We start from the raw sequence: 19,665 nt of genomic DNA on the forward strand, positions 1-19,665 counted from the left end.
GTTTTAGTCCTACTCCGTGGCGATAACGAACGCGGCTGTACAACTATTCCAGCATAATATGTTTTCAGTCTGACCCCATAAATCAAACATTATACACTTGTGTGTCTCCTCTACAGTTACAGTCACAAACAGTTTGTGTTTTAAATTGCTGGAGTTGGTTGGTGCCAATATCCTGCACATCTGTTTATTTCAGCATCTCCCTCCCTCTTAACGGTTTTTCAATATTTTCGCACCACCTGGGAAACTGTTTTTCACCTACAGGGAGGCAATGTATCCATGCAGTAAAGTACCTTGTCCTAAAACAATGATTCAATATTCAGGCTCATCTCAATAAATTGGAATAATTAAAATATGTAATTTATTTTGGTAGACAATGGTAATTGGTTCATTACACACAAACTAAAATATCCTAAGCATGTATTTCTTATTTCTTCACAGAGAGGGAAAGTCACAAACATAAGTTACTAAAGAAACCATCTGCTGAAATAGAGTTGTATTAATTCATATTAAACAAAGGTTATATGGAAGGATAAAGTTTGTTAGAAGAAGGTGCTGAAATAGTCTAGATAAAGACAAGAGAAGAACTGATTTGGTAATAATTTGGTTTCTATGAGTCATCGGCTGGTGTTGGTTTACTGTGTTTTGTAAGTCCAAAGCTTACACAGCTTTTTGCCAGCAACATATGACATGCCACAGAAAAGAACACAAAGATAGTGAAAATGGTGATTTTTGTTTTTTGCTAAATATACTAGTTGATGTCATGAAAAAAACAATATAGCTTAAATAGCAGCTTGAGGCTTAAATTGTAAACGTTGTGTTTGAATTTAGCTTATTTACATAGTAAATCTGAGTTGTTTCAGGTGCAGGAGAAACTCACAGCTGATTAACACAGAGGGGTTTATTTGCTATTCACACAATGTTGTTATTGGTTTCAACCAATAAGATAAAAGTTTGAAAGAAACATGACTCCTTTATATTCCACCCACAGCAGTAACAACCCAGTTTATGGGTCCAGGCCATGAACTTGAACTTGACCCAGATAACTTTTGTTACCGGGATAAATGCTACAAGACAAGAAAGAAGAATTCTCAATACTGCAACACACACAAACCAATTTCGCTCACCAACATTGTTGGTGAGTTGAGAAATTTTGCTTAACCATTCTAGACCAAACTTGAGTACAGAGTAAACAAACATGGCCGACTGAGAAGAAGCAATGGCGGTAGTTTGTGGACTATACTTATAGCTTATTGTAGTATACGTGATTTCTTCAGACTATAGCATTAGATTCTAGGAGGCCTATCTGGAAAGTTTGAAAGAGAAAGAGTGAGCTCCTTACAAACTGAGCCAATCCTATAAATATTTCCTGCTGATCATTTGGAAAGTGGATATTGTAATGCTTTCATTTGTGCAAAGGTTCAAATGCAAAACCTGTGTAAATGTCAGGTTGCAGGTTTTCCCAGAATAATTGTGTAGTAAGAAAGATGAGAGGCTATAATTTGATTTCCAGCCTCTGGACAGAATTGATTTGTAATTCCTGCAGCAACATTTGGCTGCAGTCAGTCCACTCTTAGAAATAGCGATATGTTGACATCTGCTGGCACAATGTTAAAACTTGTTTTAAAGTCAAGAATACTCACTCAACATACAGTGTGGTATAAACATTAAAACTGAAATACCCATCATCAATAAACACACCTTATCTGTCTCATTAAAAAATACCTACCTGTGGACAAAATCAAAATTTAAAAAAAGGAAGAAAAGTGGCAGCCTAACCAGGACTCTCTGAAATAACTTGAAACTTACAAATATGTAAGCTTTCAAGTTCATGGTTTATTTCATTTTTAACACAAATCAGACTTTCCTTTTTAAAAATGGTTTAGGTGATATATATATATCAAATGGCATTAATAAGAAATATGTTCTTTCTGTCTATTTATTTATTTTTTAAGGTTTAGATTTTTCTTCTCTAAGTATAAAGTTGCCCAAACAGCTCCAGTGTTCTAATAAATTCTCATAGAAACTTTGGGGCTTGTCAACATTCCTACTGGCAAGAGTTTTTTTTTCTTGTCAATAGTAGAATCCTCCTGGGCCTTCTTCTATAAAGCCTGCTATGGTTGAAAAACCAATGGATGGATCAATAGAGTGTTAAGAAAAGTGAATTAACTTGACCTTGAGATTCAGATTCACTGGTCTTGGATTTGTTCCCTCTTCTTTTTCTATTATTCCCACCGTCCATGTGGTTGGATTTTATATAGGGTTGAATTTTATATAGTTAAAAATTGCTTTGAACTGATAAACTTTTGATGAGAAATTACATATTAGTTCATTTGCTATAAAGATACAAACAAATTTAGCTGGCCTGGTAATGAAGGTTTTGAATCAAAAGATCTAGTGCACTCTAGTGTTTGTTACTGGCATAGCACCATCTTGTTTTCAATGGCCTGTTCTTGAGCTGCAGACTACAGCAAAGCAAGGGTCTTTTCTGTAACTCTTCTTGACATCTTTTTGTGTATGTTCTCATATTGGATTAGACTAAACAACAAGAACTAAACAATAAGAACCATCCTTAACAGAAACAGCCAAATAAAATTCTTTCTTCCTCTCTTCTTTGTTCTTTTCTCCACAAAACAAGATCTGTCAGATGGATTGCTCACAATTGTAGAATATCCAGCAGAGCAATTTCCCTTCCCCTTAGCCAGAGTACAGTTAATTTTTCATAGCTGGGACTGCTGTTGGTGGTTCCTGGATGGATTTAACATCCATTTGCCAACAATATCCAGGGCCTGTCACTTTGGAGCAGAAGCTTGATTTTATGCAATGATACATGCTGCCTTCTCCTCCAAGTGACACACTCACAGTGATCTCTTGCAGAGCTGGGGGAACAGAATGCCTGCCTATTATATGTACATGGGGACTGCCTCTCCAAATAGAAAATGCTGCGAGATGTGAAAAGTTGAGCCACAGCTACAGTAATTGAATGCCTTTGTGCATATAAATGCAATTTTGCAGGAAGAAGTGGTATAAAGAGATTGAGATGATAACATTTGATATGCATTTAAATTGTTTTCTGTTTTTTCAATGCTGCTGTTTTTAAAGTGGGTGTCTTGCTGGGGATTGTTGCCGCATCTCCCTCATTTGTATTTATTAATGGCTGAAATGGAGGATTTAAATACAGTTGACATGACACCGGCTCTACCCCAATGCGGAAGTAGCGCAAACATCCGACAAACAAATAATGTTAATGGAACTCAGTGCCCTTTTTTAGTTTTAAAATGTGTGTAAAATATATTTAGCGTCCACTCTCCATTCCAGTAGATGGCGGTAATGCACATCCAAACGTTGCTTGCCAACAGCCATAAAAACAAGAAGAAGAACTCAACACGCTGTCCGAGAAATCTTTTGAGTCATTTTTGCCTTATCAGCCAACATTGAGGTAAAGACGACTGGCAAGAAAATTCCCCAATGAGTTGTACATCAGCTCTGTAAGGTTATTTGAGGGAAAAAAACAGAGAAATCAACGTTAAAACCCAAGTTTTTCGCAGCCAGAGGAAGAATGGGGCGCAGAAAGTCTCGTTATACGAGAGTGAAAGCTCTGTCGGGTGCATTTTGTACTTGCAAAACGGGTGAGTAGTGACAGATGATACAAGCTTGTGCAAATCTGCCTTCAGAAAAATGTTTAAAAATAAACAGCATAAAAAGTTGTTTACATGTAAATACCGCAGTGACTACAGCACATGTTTTCTCCTTGTCATAGACCTACCATTGCAATTTACTCACATAAAAATCAAGCATAATTCCCTTCACTTATTGAGCTTTGATTTGACGATCAATAAGAGTCATTGTGACAAAAAATTGGATGTCTACCACTAGTTACCTTCCTGCAGACGAACGTGGTAGTTGTTGTCGATCACACTTTCATTAAACTGGACATGAGGTCAGCTGCAGGCCTTGATCCATTTCTTGCATTATTCCAGAATCCGTTTGGGTTTTGGAACTTGAATAAACTGTATTCCGCTCTGGATAAGGTTGTAGGGATTGCATGTTCCCCGCTGATAACTTTCGACCATTCTTCTTCTTCTTTTCCTTTTTTATGGCGGTTGGCAAACAACTTTTAGATGTGCATTACCGCCATCTACTGGAATGGAAACTTTGGACCATGATCTATTATTTTCCTGAAATCTATATGACCAGCCGCATCCTCTTAGCGATGATGAACCAATGCAATGTTCATGGAGGTTCAGTTCCTCCAGGTAAGGGGCGTGTACTTCAGGACAATTTGACCACAATTGGTCAGTTGCTGACAAACCCCCTAGAATTATTAAAGGTGGCATCAACAATCAATTAAAGTTTATTTGTATAGCACATTTCAGCAGCAAGGTTCTTCAATGTGCGTTACATCATAAAAACACAAAATTATAAAAGAATGTCAATTATGGTGCTTTTGAATGCTTCACATTCATACATTTGATCTGTAGCATTTGAAAGAAGTAAATTACATATGCTGCCTTACTGCCTAGCTGTTTTTGTTATTGAGTACCTTATCACTTGTACTTTGTAAGTACAAAATTGGACCTCATTTAGTCTTAAGAACTGCCTTTATTCTTTGTAGCGCAGGTCCTAAAGGACGTTGGAAACATTCCTCGGATATGTTTTTCTTATTTTTGACATCAGACTATCATGCTGCAGATTTACTGTGCTGGTTGAAAACTGGTAACTGTGGAGGCTATTTGAGTTCAGTGAGTGTTGTTGTTCAGTAGACCAGTTAAAGACCATCTGAGCTTTGTGACATGATGCCCTACTCTGCTGGAAGTAGCCAACTGAAGATCAACACCCTGTGGTCATAAAAAAGATGGACATACCCGTGGTGTTTAAACAAAAATCAACTGAAACTAAGTTGTTAAAAAAATGTTTCCCCACATGATTACACTACTACAGCTTGCCTGAACTGTAATACAAAGTAGTTTGGATTCATGTTGACCTTTCCATTTGAATGTCACAGCTGATCTGGAAAGTAATTGGACCAGTTAGCATTTTTCCAAACAGTTGTCATTCTATTTTAGCTGACGGAAGCAGCACATGGAGCGGCCTTTAGTCACTGCAGCTTCAAAGTTTGATATGTTCTGCATTCCTTGATTATAATGATTGGTTATTTGAGCAACTGAGGGATTTTTGTTATGTTGAACCATCCAGTCAGTTCTCTTCTGACCAATACATTTATATCTACTTAGCTGCCACTCAGTCGACCATTTTTCTGTGTCAGTAGAAAATAGAGAAATACTGCCAATAACTATGCAACATTTAAAAAGTCACCTAAATCTCATTTCTTCTCCATGCAATGCTTTGTTTGAACTTTATCAAGTTGTATTTACAACACCTTGAGACATAAAAGCATTGTGTTGCTGGCATATTATTTATTGAGTTGCTGTTTTTGATAACAAGCAATTCAACAGGTGTACCACATAAAGTGACATTCCTAATCAACTAGCTTCAAATATTCTCCCAACACCAACTCAGTGCACAGCTGGAATATGTTTGCTCCTGTCCTACACAGAATAAACTCATGTCATAATTATGAGGCAAGCTGCTTCCTCTGACTTGCCAGTGAGACCTTCTCTTGCGACAGGGAATGGAACATTCTGGACACGAAGGCCAGTCTTATAATGATTTTCCAGCTGGCTCTGGAACTTCAAGCCAAGCGATTGACCCCCATCCAGCTGAACAGACTGTAGAGCTAGATGTCACCCTTTACCCCCCTCACCATTAGGTCCTCTGGCTTTTGCAAAAGCCCTGCAGATTCTCTGATGGGTCATCAAACCAAATTCCCTCTATGGAGCAGAGGTCATGAATGACAGCTATCACAGCCCCCCTGCTGCTCCTCTCAGTCCCCACCCAAAGTTGCTTGATGCTTTTGAGAAGGGAGTGTTTTTTTTTTTTTGCTATGTTGTTTGGATATATAGTGAACCTGAATGCGTTGTTGACACTGATGCTGAGTGGTTTAGAATCAGCCCATTGGCATTGTTTGCTTTATTGCTTTGCAGAAGTAATTAACCAATGGTTGCTGAGTAAATGAATGCAGTAACAGCCCTGTCAATAAATCTGATTCAAGATAACTTAATTTGGCTAAGCACTGTGTTACAGAAATTGTGACACATATTATATCACTCAGATTGAAACATTCTGATGATGAATTATTAAACATAAATCCATTATCTCGAACATATTTTATTTATGAATGCACCAAGACACTAGAGGACTTTAACACTGCAGGGTAATTATTGTTCCACATTGTGTCACCACTCTTTTCACAGATGCATCAGCCAGAGAAAACTGCAATGAATCAAAGAATTGCGAGTTTTGACTGACGTTTTTTGTGTGTACAGAAGGCCCAAAGCGACATTAGCCGAATTGCTTTATTTTAATGCTTTCTTACACATTCTGTTTCTCTTTTAGCACGCCTTGTAAACACTGATTCAATAATGCATTCCATTATACCGAGGAGAGGAGATGAGTGTCTCGGGTGGCTCCTCTCCATCTCAATAATAGGTCAACAGCTGTATTTAAAAAATTAATCACATTCTTGGCAGTTGCAAAGGTTAGTCGCACCACTCTGAGATGCAATATTGGAAGCTCAGATCCGAGCAAGTCTCGGAGGAGATGGGGAAGACTCGCCTTTGATGAGTACAGCATGTAAATGATTTGTGTGTGTTTATAGGACACGGGGCTGGCCCTGCCTCACTCCAATAACAGCAGCGTCGGCACCACTCGGTGGCAGAGGCTGGCAACAGCAGATGGAAATAAGCAAGAGGGAAGGGTTGACCTCACTGCAGCGCTGCAGTTTGTTTTCTCTTTCAAAAGACTCTTCATGTTTTTCAGTTGCCTCACTGAAGCTACATCTACATATGCAGCCTTTGCCTAGACTCTTTCTTAGGCTATATAAAGCAAAGACGCAAGCCGGTAAATCCTTCATGACTGTTTATCTGAGATGACTTCTCACACTAAGGCCTACAAAACAAGTCATTTGTTAATTCAGTGTTACTTATTAAACTGTTTGTGAGATCTTTCACTAAATTAAAATATTGATGCCTCCCTTACGTCAAAGACAAATTACTTTCAAGGATATCTAGAAGTGCGAAGACACAATTATAAAATATAAATGTCTACCTTGGTTTGCTCTTAGTTATTCTGAAATATTTACAGTGGTATTCTGGTGTGCCGTGGCTCTTAGCTTGTTGCACGTAGGATGACACTTGGACTAAAATTTTCATTAAGGCTCTGATTTAGCCATCACAGCAAATCTATAGTCTGTATAAGTCAGGAATAATTCTACCTGAATTAATAAAGGAAAGGGAAATACTGTGTGACGTAAATGAGCGAAAACTTTATAACACTGAAGTGTGCAGGGTGCTTTTCACAGTTATGAGAGCTGTGAATTACCTGCTATGCTTCAGAAGCTTTTGATTTTCATTATTTTTTGTAGGTATGTATTATGAAACCATTGGATGGAATATTATTTTACATATTTATTACATCCAACAACACAATTGTTCATTTATTAACATTTTGGCTCATAATTTGAGGATGCCACCTGGGCCAGAGTTCACATATTATATACATTTTTTTTTATGCAAATGGGAATTTCCAGTTATTTATTTATTTTATCCTTCGAGTGTAATTAGTACTAAAAAACAATCACCAGTTAAGTAATTATCCATTAAATGAGAATGAGAATAGTGTTTCCAAAACAAAAGAAACCCTTTGGGAAATCATATTCATCAGCTCTGATTTCTTTTCACTGATTAAAGGAACGAGACGACTAAGCCTGGCAGCAACATTCCTGGCTCTGTTAAAAGAGCTTAGCCTCCTTTTAACACGCTGTGTTCATGTTTGCCAAAAAGAAACCCAGAAAAACCCTTGGAGTTGTGAATTATAACATTGGATCTTATTCTTTGGAAATTGCCAAAAAATAATTCACTGTCACCTTTTCTATTTTAAGGTCAGCAAAATTTTAAAATCACTTTCCTGAAACTGAAAAGGCATTTTGAGCCACCTCAATGCACTGCCATAAATTTAAGACAACAAAACATGTACAGTGGCACCATATAAAAATCTCTGAAGGTAATCACACAACAGATTGATTTCATGTAGAAAAAAGAGACCTTTTAAACAGAATGTGGAAAGGATGTGTGGGCGTTTAGTGACAACACAGAAAAGAGTTTGGTTCCTGCATAGATTTGGTTCCTGCATAGATTATCTATGCAGGAAACATGGGCGAGTTGTGTGGCAGTAAAGAGGTCGGGAAGATGGATTCCTGTTTATCAACCGAAAATGTCTCTTCAATTTAAACAACGAGTTTTTGAGTTTAATTATGGGCAGGATACTCTTATAACAGAGTGCTTTGAAAACTTTCCATAAAGTACCAGTTTGTTAAGTCTCCAAAATGTTGCACTCAGACAACATGACCTCCTCCTCCCAGATGGATAAATAACCAAATATATTCTTCACTTTTTGAACTGAAATCCAATCTGGAGATTTTACTGTCACTACTTTTGTATTGATTAGATATTGTGTTATGATTCATGTTCAAGTTTATTGTTCCAAGTGTAATGTCAAATTGTTTTTGGCTTTTTTTCTTTCACAGTTTTTCACATATTTCTCTGTCTCTGTCATACAACTGAATGTTATTGTTGTTAAATACATGCCTGAACACAATTAAAGATGTTAGGAAACAGGAAATATTCTAAACATTATGTTAACTTCCCCTTTAAATAACAAAATGTGTTACAAGACCAAAACTGACACTCAAACGGCCAAACAGTCTGAGTTTGATTTAACACGTATCTAGCAATGGTTCTCAACAACTGGATCTAATTTAACTTTTTTCTTTTGGCCTTTGACCCCAAAATCAGTCATCAGTCACTTTTGAAGCAGATCAAACAAATCCCCACAGTCACCTTATCGAACTTGACTCCTGAAAGATAACAGTAATGATCTTAAAGATCCAGAGGTCATTCATTATTATGGTATGGACAATCCCTTCACAAATTCCAGACAAAACTAAATTTCCTATTCCTCACCAATAACAAGCTCTATGTCACCTCTGAATGCAAGCAAGCATGATTCAATTAAATGTTGTTTTTTTCCTCCTTTTTTCTAGTTTGACCCTATGTCACCTTGTTAGCAGCAGAGACTTGGATTACAGTTTTCCTGGTAATACCCCACGGGCCTCCTGGAAACACGCAACAGACAGACTACACTGCATGAAGCCTTTGAAGATTTCTTTAAGGGATCTAAGGTAAAAAAGAAAAAGAAATGGAAAAAAAATTAGCTGAAGTAACAAAGGTGTCCAAAGAGTTTCTGGAGCCCCTGAAAATTGAGCTTGTTGTGTCGTTTGATAGTGGAGTTGTGTTAGTGCATGAGCTCTACGGAAACAGTGCCTCCTCCTGTTGCCACTACCTGTGATTTGAGTCGTGTTGTCGGGTCGTGTCTCCACCTAACAGCTGTCCTGTGTTTTAAATACCGGACAGTATGCGTGCCACCTCTGTCCGTGTTTGCAGGATATTGAAAAAGACCCTTGGCAGGAAGGTGAGGCCCACAGGCCATTTGGGAGTTGCACCATAGCTGTTCCTTATGACCGTATCGCATTTCTGTCCACATCCCAATAAACAACCAAGTCAGTGTTACAATATGTGACATTCAATAGACTATTTAGCTCTAAGAGGTCATATCCCGGATTAGGCTGAAGTTAAACACTGTTCTAGTTTCATTCTTTTAATAATAATAATATTAATCACATATATTTGTATGAGAATGCTGTTGGTAGAATTAAAGCACAGCTCAAAATGAATTAATGCAAAGTATAGCCCAGTTGCAATTACTATGCAAACCAGATAGATGGCTTACATTTAATTTATATAATACTCCCAGAAGAACGATTTTTATTACAAAGGGATCTTGGTGGTTATATTTGGCCTATAAAGAAATTAACTTTGTCTCTTTCCTAAGTACACCAATGCATCAAGCCATTATCTCTCTGATAGATGAATTATATTTGATATTACACCAGACAAATGTATTCATATTGCATATTTTTCTAATTTTTCCTGTCTGACCATCTGTGTGCATTACGTCTTACCAAGATTAATCCGCTGATCCTACAGGGATAGAGGGCAGGTAATTTTTTTTCTTCTCTCACACACAATAATAAGTGAGAACTGATATCAAAGCATAATCCACTATATTATATTTCAAATCTTTGTAATGTATCAGGGGCAGTGATTTCCATAACTGGGCCATATTGTGAGCTGTTTTTATCCTGTATTAAATTTTTGAGTGCGAGTGTGTGAATGTGTTGAAACTGGACATATTGGGACACACTGTGGCCAGAAAAGTCATATGTAGAACATTTATAAGATGACTGGCTCATGAAATCGTACTTTGTGTCCTTGGATCAGAGTAGTAAATCAGTTAAGGGAAACGACTCTTCATAGGATTGGAGGAAGAATGAATAACCGGGCAATATGAAGATTGTGAGACCTGACTGATCTGTAAAACAAAGGGCAAAAGTCTCACTGACAGCTATTCTCTTTTTAAAAACATCTGCTAGTAAAAGGCAGCCTAAGAATGTGATTTCAAATAATTTATTTTCTGTACTTTAATGTCTCAGGGTCATAGTGGTGCTTTAAGTAACATGTAAAGAACTCACTCAACACAGCATTTGGCCCTTAATAGTTACTGTCCAACATGTACCATCCTAAATTCACTTATGTAGAACGCTTGTCTTTCTCAAGGCGTTAAACAGGATGAATGGATGCACAGACAGATTGCAAACTAGCGTTAATGATCGGCCTGTCAAGCAGAATCTTTATTACTTAATCTCCAGGTCGTGCCGTACACGATCAAAGCTCAGCAAATGCAAAGCTGTATTGATTTCTGCATCCTCACTCTCACACTTACACTGCTCCTTTTAGGACAAACCACTTTTTTAATCACACATTCATTGTCTTTGAAATAACCTGAGTGAAAATGATCATCTTGCAGTTTTCATATGAGTATAATTAAAATGGAAACTTATTAATTTTAAAATTGCCAAAATATGATTAATTTTTTGTAGATTTTTTTAAGTAAATCTATGTATCTTGTGTTATTTGAAATGGTTTGATTAAAGATTATAGGATTAAAAGGACACTAAGCTGTAACAGATGGGTTTTTGTCTATGATAAGTCCCATATGCTTATCCTTTCGAAATCCATCCACGTATTTGATATTCTATAATATAACGAGAAAGTTACTCTTACTGTACTCTGTACTGTCTGCAATTTAAATTTTGTAATCAAAAGTTGTTCCTCACTAATAGGCTGTTTCTGAAAAAATACAAATAGTATGTCTTGTTACAGTAACTGATGCAGCTTTAATCAAGAGGACTGCATTAATTTGAATAAAATACCTGTTATTATTCATAAAACACAGTGTTGTACAGCAGTGAAATCAATTTACAATAGCATTCTTGTTATGCCACACCAAGCTCTTTGTCACATTGAAACATGATGATTAAGACAACCACTGGGAAATGAAAATGAATGTCTTCAGCTCTAGAGAAATGTTGTATAGAATTGTCACAGGCCAACCCCCCAAAGGTATGGGCACAGCAATTCATGTAATGCATTATCTATATAATGATGTATTTCAAGAATTAAGAAAAGGGATGATTAGCTGAAAAATTATTCAAACTGTACTGGAGTAAAGGCAAAAAAAACAAAGAGCCTAGTACTATATAAAATAAGGATTACGTGTGTGTGCGTGTGTGTGTGTGTGTGTGTGTGTGTGTGTGCGTGTGTGTGTGTGTGTGGGCGTGTGTGTGTGTGTGTGTGTGTGTGTGTGTGTATACACTGTTCTATAATATAGAGATGTACTGCTTATTTTCTTTTTAGAGGTTTTTGAAAAGTATTTTATCACACCTCTTAATGATGGCAATGAATTTTAAATGTACTATTCTATTTAAATCTATTTTTGGCCACTCAGGGGCAGCAGACACAAGGAAACATACAACAGTCAGGTTTGTGAATTATACTAGACAAAAAAAGGTGTTTGCAGAAAAGAACTCTGCATGAATGCAGGTAGAAGCAAATAAATAAACAATATTTTAATATGTTTTGAAGAAGATTCAGATGTAGGTTATCCACAACAAAGCCTGGAAAGACATGTGGACATGAAATAGGAGCAGCACAGTTGAGTAAAATAATCTAGAGGTTCGGTGGACAAGAGATCACTCCATAGACTGCCTGGGCAGATCTAGCTAGACCTTGCAAGAGGTAGCTGGGGTGACTGTAGATACCCCAGCTACCTCTGGGGTACCTCTAAAGACTGCCTTTAGAGAGACTGCCTGTGTCCAGTCTCTCTAAAGACTAGCATGAACCTACTGGCCTATCACATCTGGTAAAGCGTTATTTACTGACTGCAGAAATTAGGAGAGAGAAAACTTTGATGATTAAAGGACTTGGTTTGACAGGTAATCAACAAATGTATGGTTCTGATTGTCAGAGAGTTGAGAGAAAACCTTATGAGAATTCCAGTAGAATCCCTGAAAGACTTGGTGAGAGATTTCCCCACTCAAATACTGGATTAAAACTGCCGTTTGTCCTCACATAGGCTGTACGTTACCTGGGACGATGGTGGCTCAGTAGGTAACAGTTCATCCTGTAACTGTTGCCAGTTTGAACATCCACTTAATCTGTCTCAGTCATTGTGTCCTTGAGCAAGACACTTCACTCGCCTTGCCTGCTAGTGGTCATCAGAGGGCCTGGTGGCACCAATTGTTTGGCGGCCTTGCTCTTGCCAGTCTGCCACACAGCAACTGTGACTACAATGTGACTTACTAATGTAGTGTAAAGCACTGTGAGGTCCTATGGACTAGATAAAGAACTATGCAAGTACAGGTCATTTACCATTTAGCTTAGATCATCTTGGATTCGTACATAAGAGTTCATTTCACTCTGTTGGAGACTAGCTGATTTGTATCTTAAAGCTCCTGGGGCATTAGCAAAGAGCTGTCCAGGATATCCACAGGCATCTACTTGGAGGCATATCTATCAAGATTTGCAAAGACTGAGTTAAGGATTTTCACAAAGTAGGAAGCAAAGATTCTGATAAAGACTAAGAAAAGGGAAATGTTTCATGGTGAACTTCAATTGCCTGATCACATTCAATCATCAGGTAAAGCAAACAATCTTTTTAAACTTGCCTTTGTTGGCCTTTCTGTAGGAAATTTATATATATATATATATATATATATATATATATATATATATATATATATATAAAGACTATTGGGTCTATGTGAATGGCACCCTTCCGCGTTCTAATTAAGGACCACTGGGTGCAATCTGAAGGAAGCAGAGCTGGCAAACCCATGGGAGGAAACTGCTGCCAAGACAGATTTTCTATCAGATTGCTCTTTGAACTTAAAGCTTATGAGCTGTTGACAAACTCAGACCCTGCATGGCAGCTTACCACAGTGCCCCTCACCTTCCTTCCTTGGCTCAATCCCGGAGAGCTTGTGAAATATACAAAGTAAACACTGAAGTCCAAAGAAAGGAAATATCCTGCTGTTTTTCTTCTCAAATATGTACAATCTGAAGTACTCAGTGATTCCGCCCTTAACTCTAAATGGAAACAGTGTTGCTTCTTTTCTGCCATGCCAACACCTAGCAGCAGAACAGCGTGTCAAAACACTTTTCCCTGGATAATTCTGGACATGAGAGGCTCACTTTCTTTTTTGCCTGCATGCCATCGGACTTCATTAGACAAACTTATTGGTTGCACATGGCCAAAACAGACTATGTGTTTTCCTTGTGAAAAAGTGCAAAGGATATTGCTGTATCTTCTGTCATAAGACAAGAGCTGAAGGCTATTTCCTCAACTTGCTTTGCACGCGTGGCCTGGCGTCAGCCCAGTGGGGTGGGGAATAATACAGCTTAGTGGGAGCAGGGTCTTAGCCTGGTAGGTCCTCATCCTTTACTGAAAACTGATACCTACAATGAGCCGGACACTAAACCCTGAGGGATATCCGAAGTCATCCTTTGGGAGTTGAGAACTGTGACCCTTGCCTTGTAGTAACCTTGTCTTTATGTACTAAACTAATAATATCATTACAAATCAGGAAGAGAAAAATAGGATTAAACATTTGCAGAACCTGGCTACTGTGAAGGTTAGACATGTGGCAAGACATTTTCGCTTTCAGTTTAATAGTTTGAACTTTGTCTTTTGTGGTAATAACTTGAAGTAGCGATTTCCTAAAATACTTTCCTCATACATTTTGTAGAAAAGACATTGACACTCATATACTGTGTATATATATACACCACTTTTCTTATTTCCTGAATGACTTGGCTCCAGACAGCTGCCATCACATTTGAGTCCAGAATGCTTCGATATACATTGCTTGTGATCAGCTTCATGAATACAAGTTGTCTAGGTTCTGAGGTCATAGTTTTCACCCCTCCAACCACAATGCTTGGCAGTTGGTTTGAGATATTTGTGTTTGAAATTGTATTTGCTTATTGAAGTGTAACTTTGCAAAGTTAGGTTTACAATTTTCTATTATTGAGAATGGTCTTCATGAAAACCTTTTTTAATAACCCATACTTTATCAAACCTTTTCAATTTGTTTTGCTATAAACTAGGCATTTAATATGCTGACCGAAGCATTTAAAGTCTTACAAGGAGCTCTTGATTTATTAAAAATCTTTTTTTATAATTTTTTGGGTGAAACTTGAGTTGCTTTTGCTTAGATTATTGGCATTTATTTTAAAAGGTTTTGTCTTGTCAATATTTTTTTATTGTAGAATGTTGGACTTCAAATAGGAAATAGCTTTCTAACCCTTTTCAACTCTACTGACAGCAGGTATAAACCAAATAACTGCAAAACCTTTGCTTTTTTTTAGGTAGGGTCACAATTAGACTTAAGATCAATTAATAAAGTGTATTTGATTGTGTTTCACTTGGCTGCTCTCTTTGAATTCTATGAAAGCATAAAGGGTTTCCCCACTTTGTTGAGGTTAGTTGTCAGCATTTTTAAAACCTAGTACACCAACAAATCATTTTCATTATTTCCTACTATATAAATCCTAGAAGCAGAAAGGACTTTCTTTTAATCATGGCTGTGGGATGAGCTTTCATTTGGACTCATAATATAAAAAGAAGGTTAAAAGAAACTAAATGAAACCATGTAAGAGTAAAAAGCTGTTTTAATAAAAAAGGTGCATTAATTTGAGAAAATATTAACTCACTCCTGAAGATGAAAACAAAAATTAAACTTTTGTTTAATTTCAGATCAGTAGATTTTGATGAATAGTTTTTATTCCAGGAGTAAAAGTTCTACATTACCTCTGTCACAGTTTTATTGAGTTAATAAAGGTAAACCATTGCATCTGTATTTTTACAGCTCACTCAAATTTAAGTGTCATTCAGCTCTGCTTCAACAACAGTAGACTCACATGGAGCATTATTCAGAGATTTACTTTTGATTTCTTCTTCCCCTAATAATAATTAATTACACGTAATTAAAGATAATTCTAAAATACATAAGGTAGGAAGCCTCACACATGATTTAGATGATTCCCTCCAACAGCAACATAAAAATAATAATTGTCCAAACCCAAATCCAGTCTTGACTAATGAACAGTACTAGGTAGCCTCAATGAATTTAGCTTTGCAGCCATTAGGCAACTGTGTTTGAGGTTGCAGATGTATTGAAATGAATAAAAACATTTTTACATTTCATTATATCAGTTTTGTATTTATGCGTTAGTTCCTCTGACATTTTGTTATATATCTTCAGTAATAAACTTACCTGGAGACTTTGCTTAACAGATATGTATACAAGGTATATTATTAAACATTTGCAAGTCTTTTTATGTCACTTTCCATGTACTCCAGGTGATGATAAAAAGTTTTTTTGGCCTTGTAACCCCACTTCCCCTACCGGTAATCACCCCAGAGCCCTGTAATCCCCGGAGCATGCAGATGCCGCTGGGGGAATATTACTGTTCATAATATTAATCTGCTCTCAAATTCCTTTCTGTTACCAAGATGAGGGGCCATGTGCACCATGTTCCTAAGGGTATTAAGTGTGCTACATGAGATTCATTGAGAGGTAGATTCTGACTCGTCAGGGATCAGGACCAGCCTGTGGTTGTATCGCCTCTTTAAGGAACACCCACGAGCATGCAAAACCCATCTCCATATTGCCATACACACACTGAACATGAAAGACGTTGTGCTAGAGCAGGGAGTCAAATCCAAATCCAGCCCACATGAATCATGTCAGCCTCATCCAGAAGCGGGATAAAGCCTCTTTATGGTGCTCGGTCCCTGGCTGTGATACCTGTCTTAGCAGCAGGTAAACCCTCGTGCCACAGGGCAAGGAGAGCACCATGGTCTCTATTACCAGATCAAAGGCTCACCCTCACTACATACTTCTACATCCACAGGAAGACAAATAAATCTGAAGCCACCAGATGAATTTGAACCCATTTCACTTCAGCTGTTACCCTTCCTACAGTACCTGGAATTAATGTGTTGTACCATTTGTTATATTCAGCTTTGCATCAGTGTGGATTCATGGCTTTTTAAATTGCCAGAGCACAACAATGTAATCATACCAAGCCTCTGGGAATTTATTATTAAAAATTCAAGGCTAATGACAATGATTACATTAATCACACAGTAGTTGTCTTTGAGGTATTGAGACAGAATATTTAGCTAATATGAGCTATTAGCCAACTCTGATGACCGTTTTCCCAAATGATTAATTTCCAGGCTTTTCTCATTTTCACACTGATGAGGTTCATCATCACTTGAGTATGTATTTTTACCAAAACACGAAGCGCGAGTTTAATATGTAGAAAACCTTACTGTGTCCTTGTTCTGTGCTTTGTGGTCGATGTTTGGGTTGTCTGAGTATGGAATTGAATGCAGCCCACTGTGTGACTAGAAACACTTATACAATCAGGGAGTGAGTTAGCGGCATGTGAAATCTGGTCACGGGATTGACACTTACATATACCTGCAGATGCCTTAGAGATGGATGTACCATTTGTCTATATGCCACTCAGAAGCTACAGCTCCCCTTCCTATAACTAAACTTAGGATGACATGAAATTAAGGTCTCCATAAAAACACACACACAGATCCTTTTGATATATCTGGAATGCACTTTCAATTATATAGGCAGTGTTGCATGTAAAGCTGTTTGTTCAGTTCCCCGAACTGAATCACCAAGCTTAGAACTTGCAGCAGAAATTCATTCTCCTGAAGCACTGAGGCTTTACATGCCAGGTGCTTACGCACTACCTTCACAGGGAATTGGAGGGAAATCTACATTATTTTCACATTAGATGTCTCCGTGTTTGATCTTGTACAGAGGAACAAAGAAAGATGGAGGAATATGTAATGCACCGTATTGATCAGTGTTAGCTACTGTTTCATTGTCATTCCACCAAGTGTGGTTTGGACTGACCCTTAGCTACCCTCTACAGGGGTATTAGTCACCATTAGCCAGACTGAGGTCACCTTGCAATGAGCCGGTTGTCCCTGTGGAGGTGACACTGTCATGGTGCTAGTTGGCATATCCAGACTTGTATCTTAACCTTGACAAAAGAAAATGTATTTTGCGGTGGTTAAAGATTTCCAATGAGGCCATACAGTATAAGGCCGGAGGGATTTTGCTGTCCAATCCCCTCCGCTTGTCCTGCAGGTTGCCCTGTTAGCTATCAGTATGAATGCAGACCACCAGCCATGCATTAAGTGCATAATTATTCCATTTTCAAGATAAATCTGGTGTATAGTGTCATATCCATCATGACTGTCATCCCCTACATGGAGAGTAGGGCACTAAATGAAAGCATTTTTGCTCATATGCACTTCTATATAGTCATCAATTCTGAACAGTCTATTCATTGTTTGCTTTGACAGACGTGAGCTAATAATGAATGATCAAGCAATGTCCCTCAAACAAGAACAGTCACTATGAGCATCCACCGGCGGGAAGGAGGAGGAGACAGGGAGTGTTCGAGGTGTCATTCCAAAACACGCAAACTACAACTGTAGCTAGACGGGCAATCCTCTTTTGCATTAGCCCTTATTTTTTACAAGGTTGCTATCCTGCCAATGAGGACAATGTCAGAAATTTGTTGCGATCAATATTTGAGAGTATGTCTGATCAAGAAAGCGACCAGTGTACAAGTGTTAACAAAGGGCCTAGGCCGTACCGAGGCGGGTTTAAAGCTTGTATACACTGGAATGTGATGTGAAAACATTGGTTCTGTCGTCAGATGGTGCTCAAAGTGGAGCTGTGATCCTTGTCCCCGCCTTGTTTCACAATAAATAACCTTGCTTGTCCACTCAGACAGACATGAAAAAGAGATTTAGGCCTTTGCCAGGGGATGATGTTTTTGCCTCCATTTATTATATGTTATTCCATTTAACATGGGATTAAGCATGTCACTGCTGATTTAAAGCTGAAGTAGGCCTTCTGGGCTGATTGGAAGCAAAGAGGGTTATGTGACGTACATAATAAGAATATTCCAGCAATATTGGGGTTATTTTGAAAGGCTTAGTTGGAGAACACTAGACCTAGAGCCTTACTCTACTTTAAACTCAGGACACTTTGATTTAAATAGATTTTAAGATACTTCTGTTTAGTCTGCTGTTATGTGAATTATAATATTTCACTTGTGAATCTTAGTTTTTGGTGATTCTTTGCGGTGATCAACACTTTTACCACAATTGATTTAAAATGAACTACAATCATTTTTCAGTACATATCTGTTGCAAAAACAATTTTGCTGTCTTTTATGTTTAATATATGGGTTATAAATAACAATTTAAACATAAACTGAATGTATGTGCCATATCCTCAGATGTGTGGTAAACAAACACAGGTTCCACAAAAAAAAAAAAAAAAAACATAAAGACTGTCCAAATGCTACTTCAGGTTACTGAGAGATATGCCATGTATTACATGCTTGACTGCCACTGTTGCATTAACAGTAATTGATTCTTTTCAATGATTTTATATTCTGGGGCGCCTGCTGGCATTGCATGTTTAAAGGGAGTGCGGGCATGTCACGCATGGCTAACCTCAACAGATACGGTGTTTTCCTGAAATTCAATCTAGCCTTTCTGCACCTACCCAAGGTGATTAACTTCCTCGGACACAGGTCCTCCTGAGATTTGCTCCCCAGGATTATGGGCGATGACTTATCTCTTTTTTTTCTTTTCTTTCCATGTAATCTAACACATAATAAAACATATACTGTTCTCACGTATGCTCTCATGTGGTATTTGACTTGGATGTGATAATGTACATAGAAATTTAATATCACAACTTTTTAAAGACTTTTTGATGGGGAACTGATGCTTTTTGGCCGATTTCTTCTTCACAATAAAATAAAAATTCAAATTGTGGCGTAGGGGATAGCGCGACCCATGTTTTGGAGGCCTTGAGTCCTCGACGCGGCCTTCGCGGGTTCGACTCCTGGACCCGACGATATTTGCCGCATGCAGTCTCCCCTGGCCTTCCCCCTTTCTTGTCAGCCTACTTTCATATAAGGGACACTAGAGCCCACAAAAGAACCCCTGGAGGGGGAAAAAAAAAAAATAATT

This window comes from Xiphophorus maculatus, chromosome 4, assembly GCF_002775205.1.
Source record: "Xiphophorus maculatus strain JP 163 A chromosome 4, X_maculatus-5.0-male, whole genome shotgun sequence".
In the NCBI taxonomy this organism is placed as follows: domain Eukaryota; kingdom Metazoa; phylum Chordata; class Actinopteri; order Cyprinodontiformes; family Poeciliidae; genus Xiphophorus; species Xiphophorus maculatus.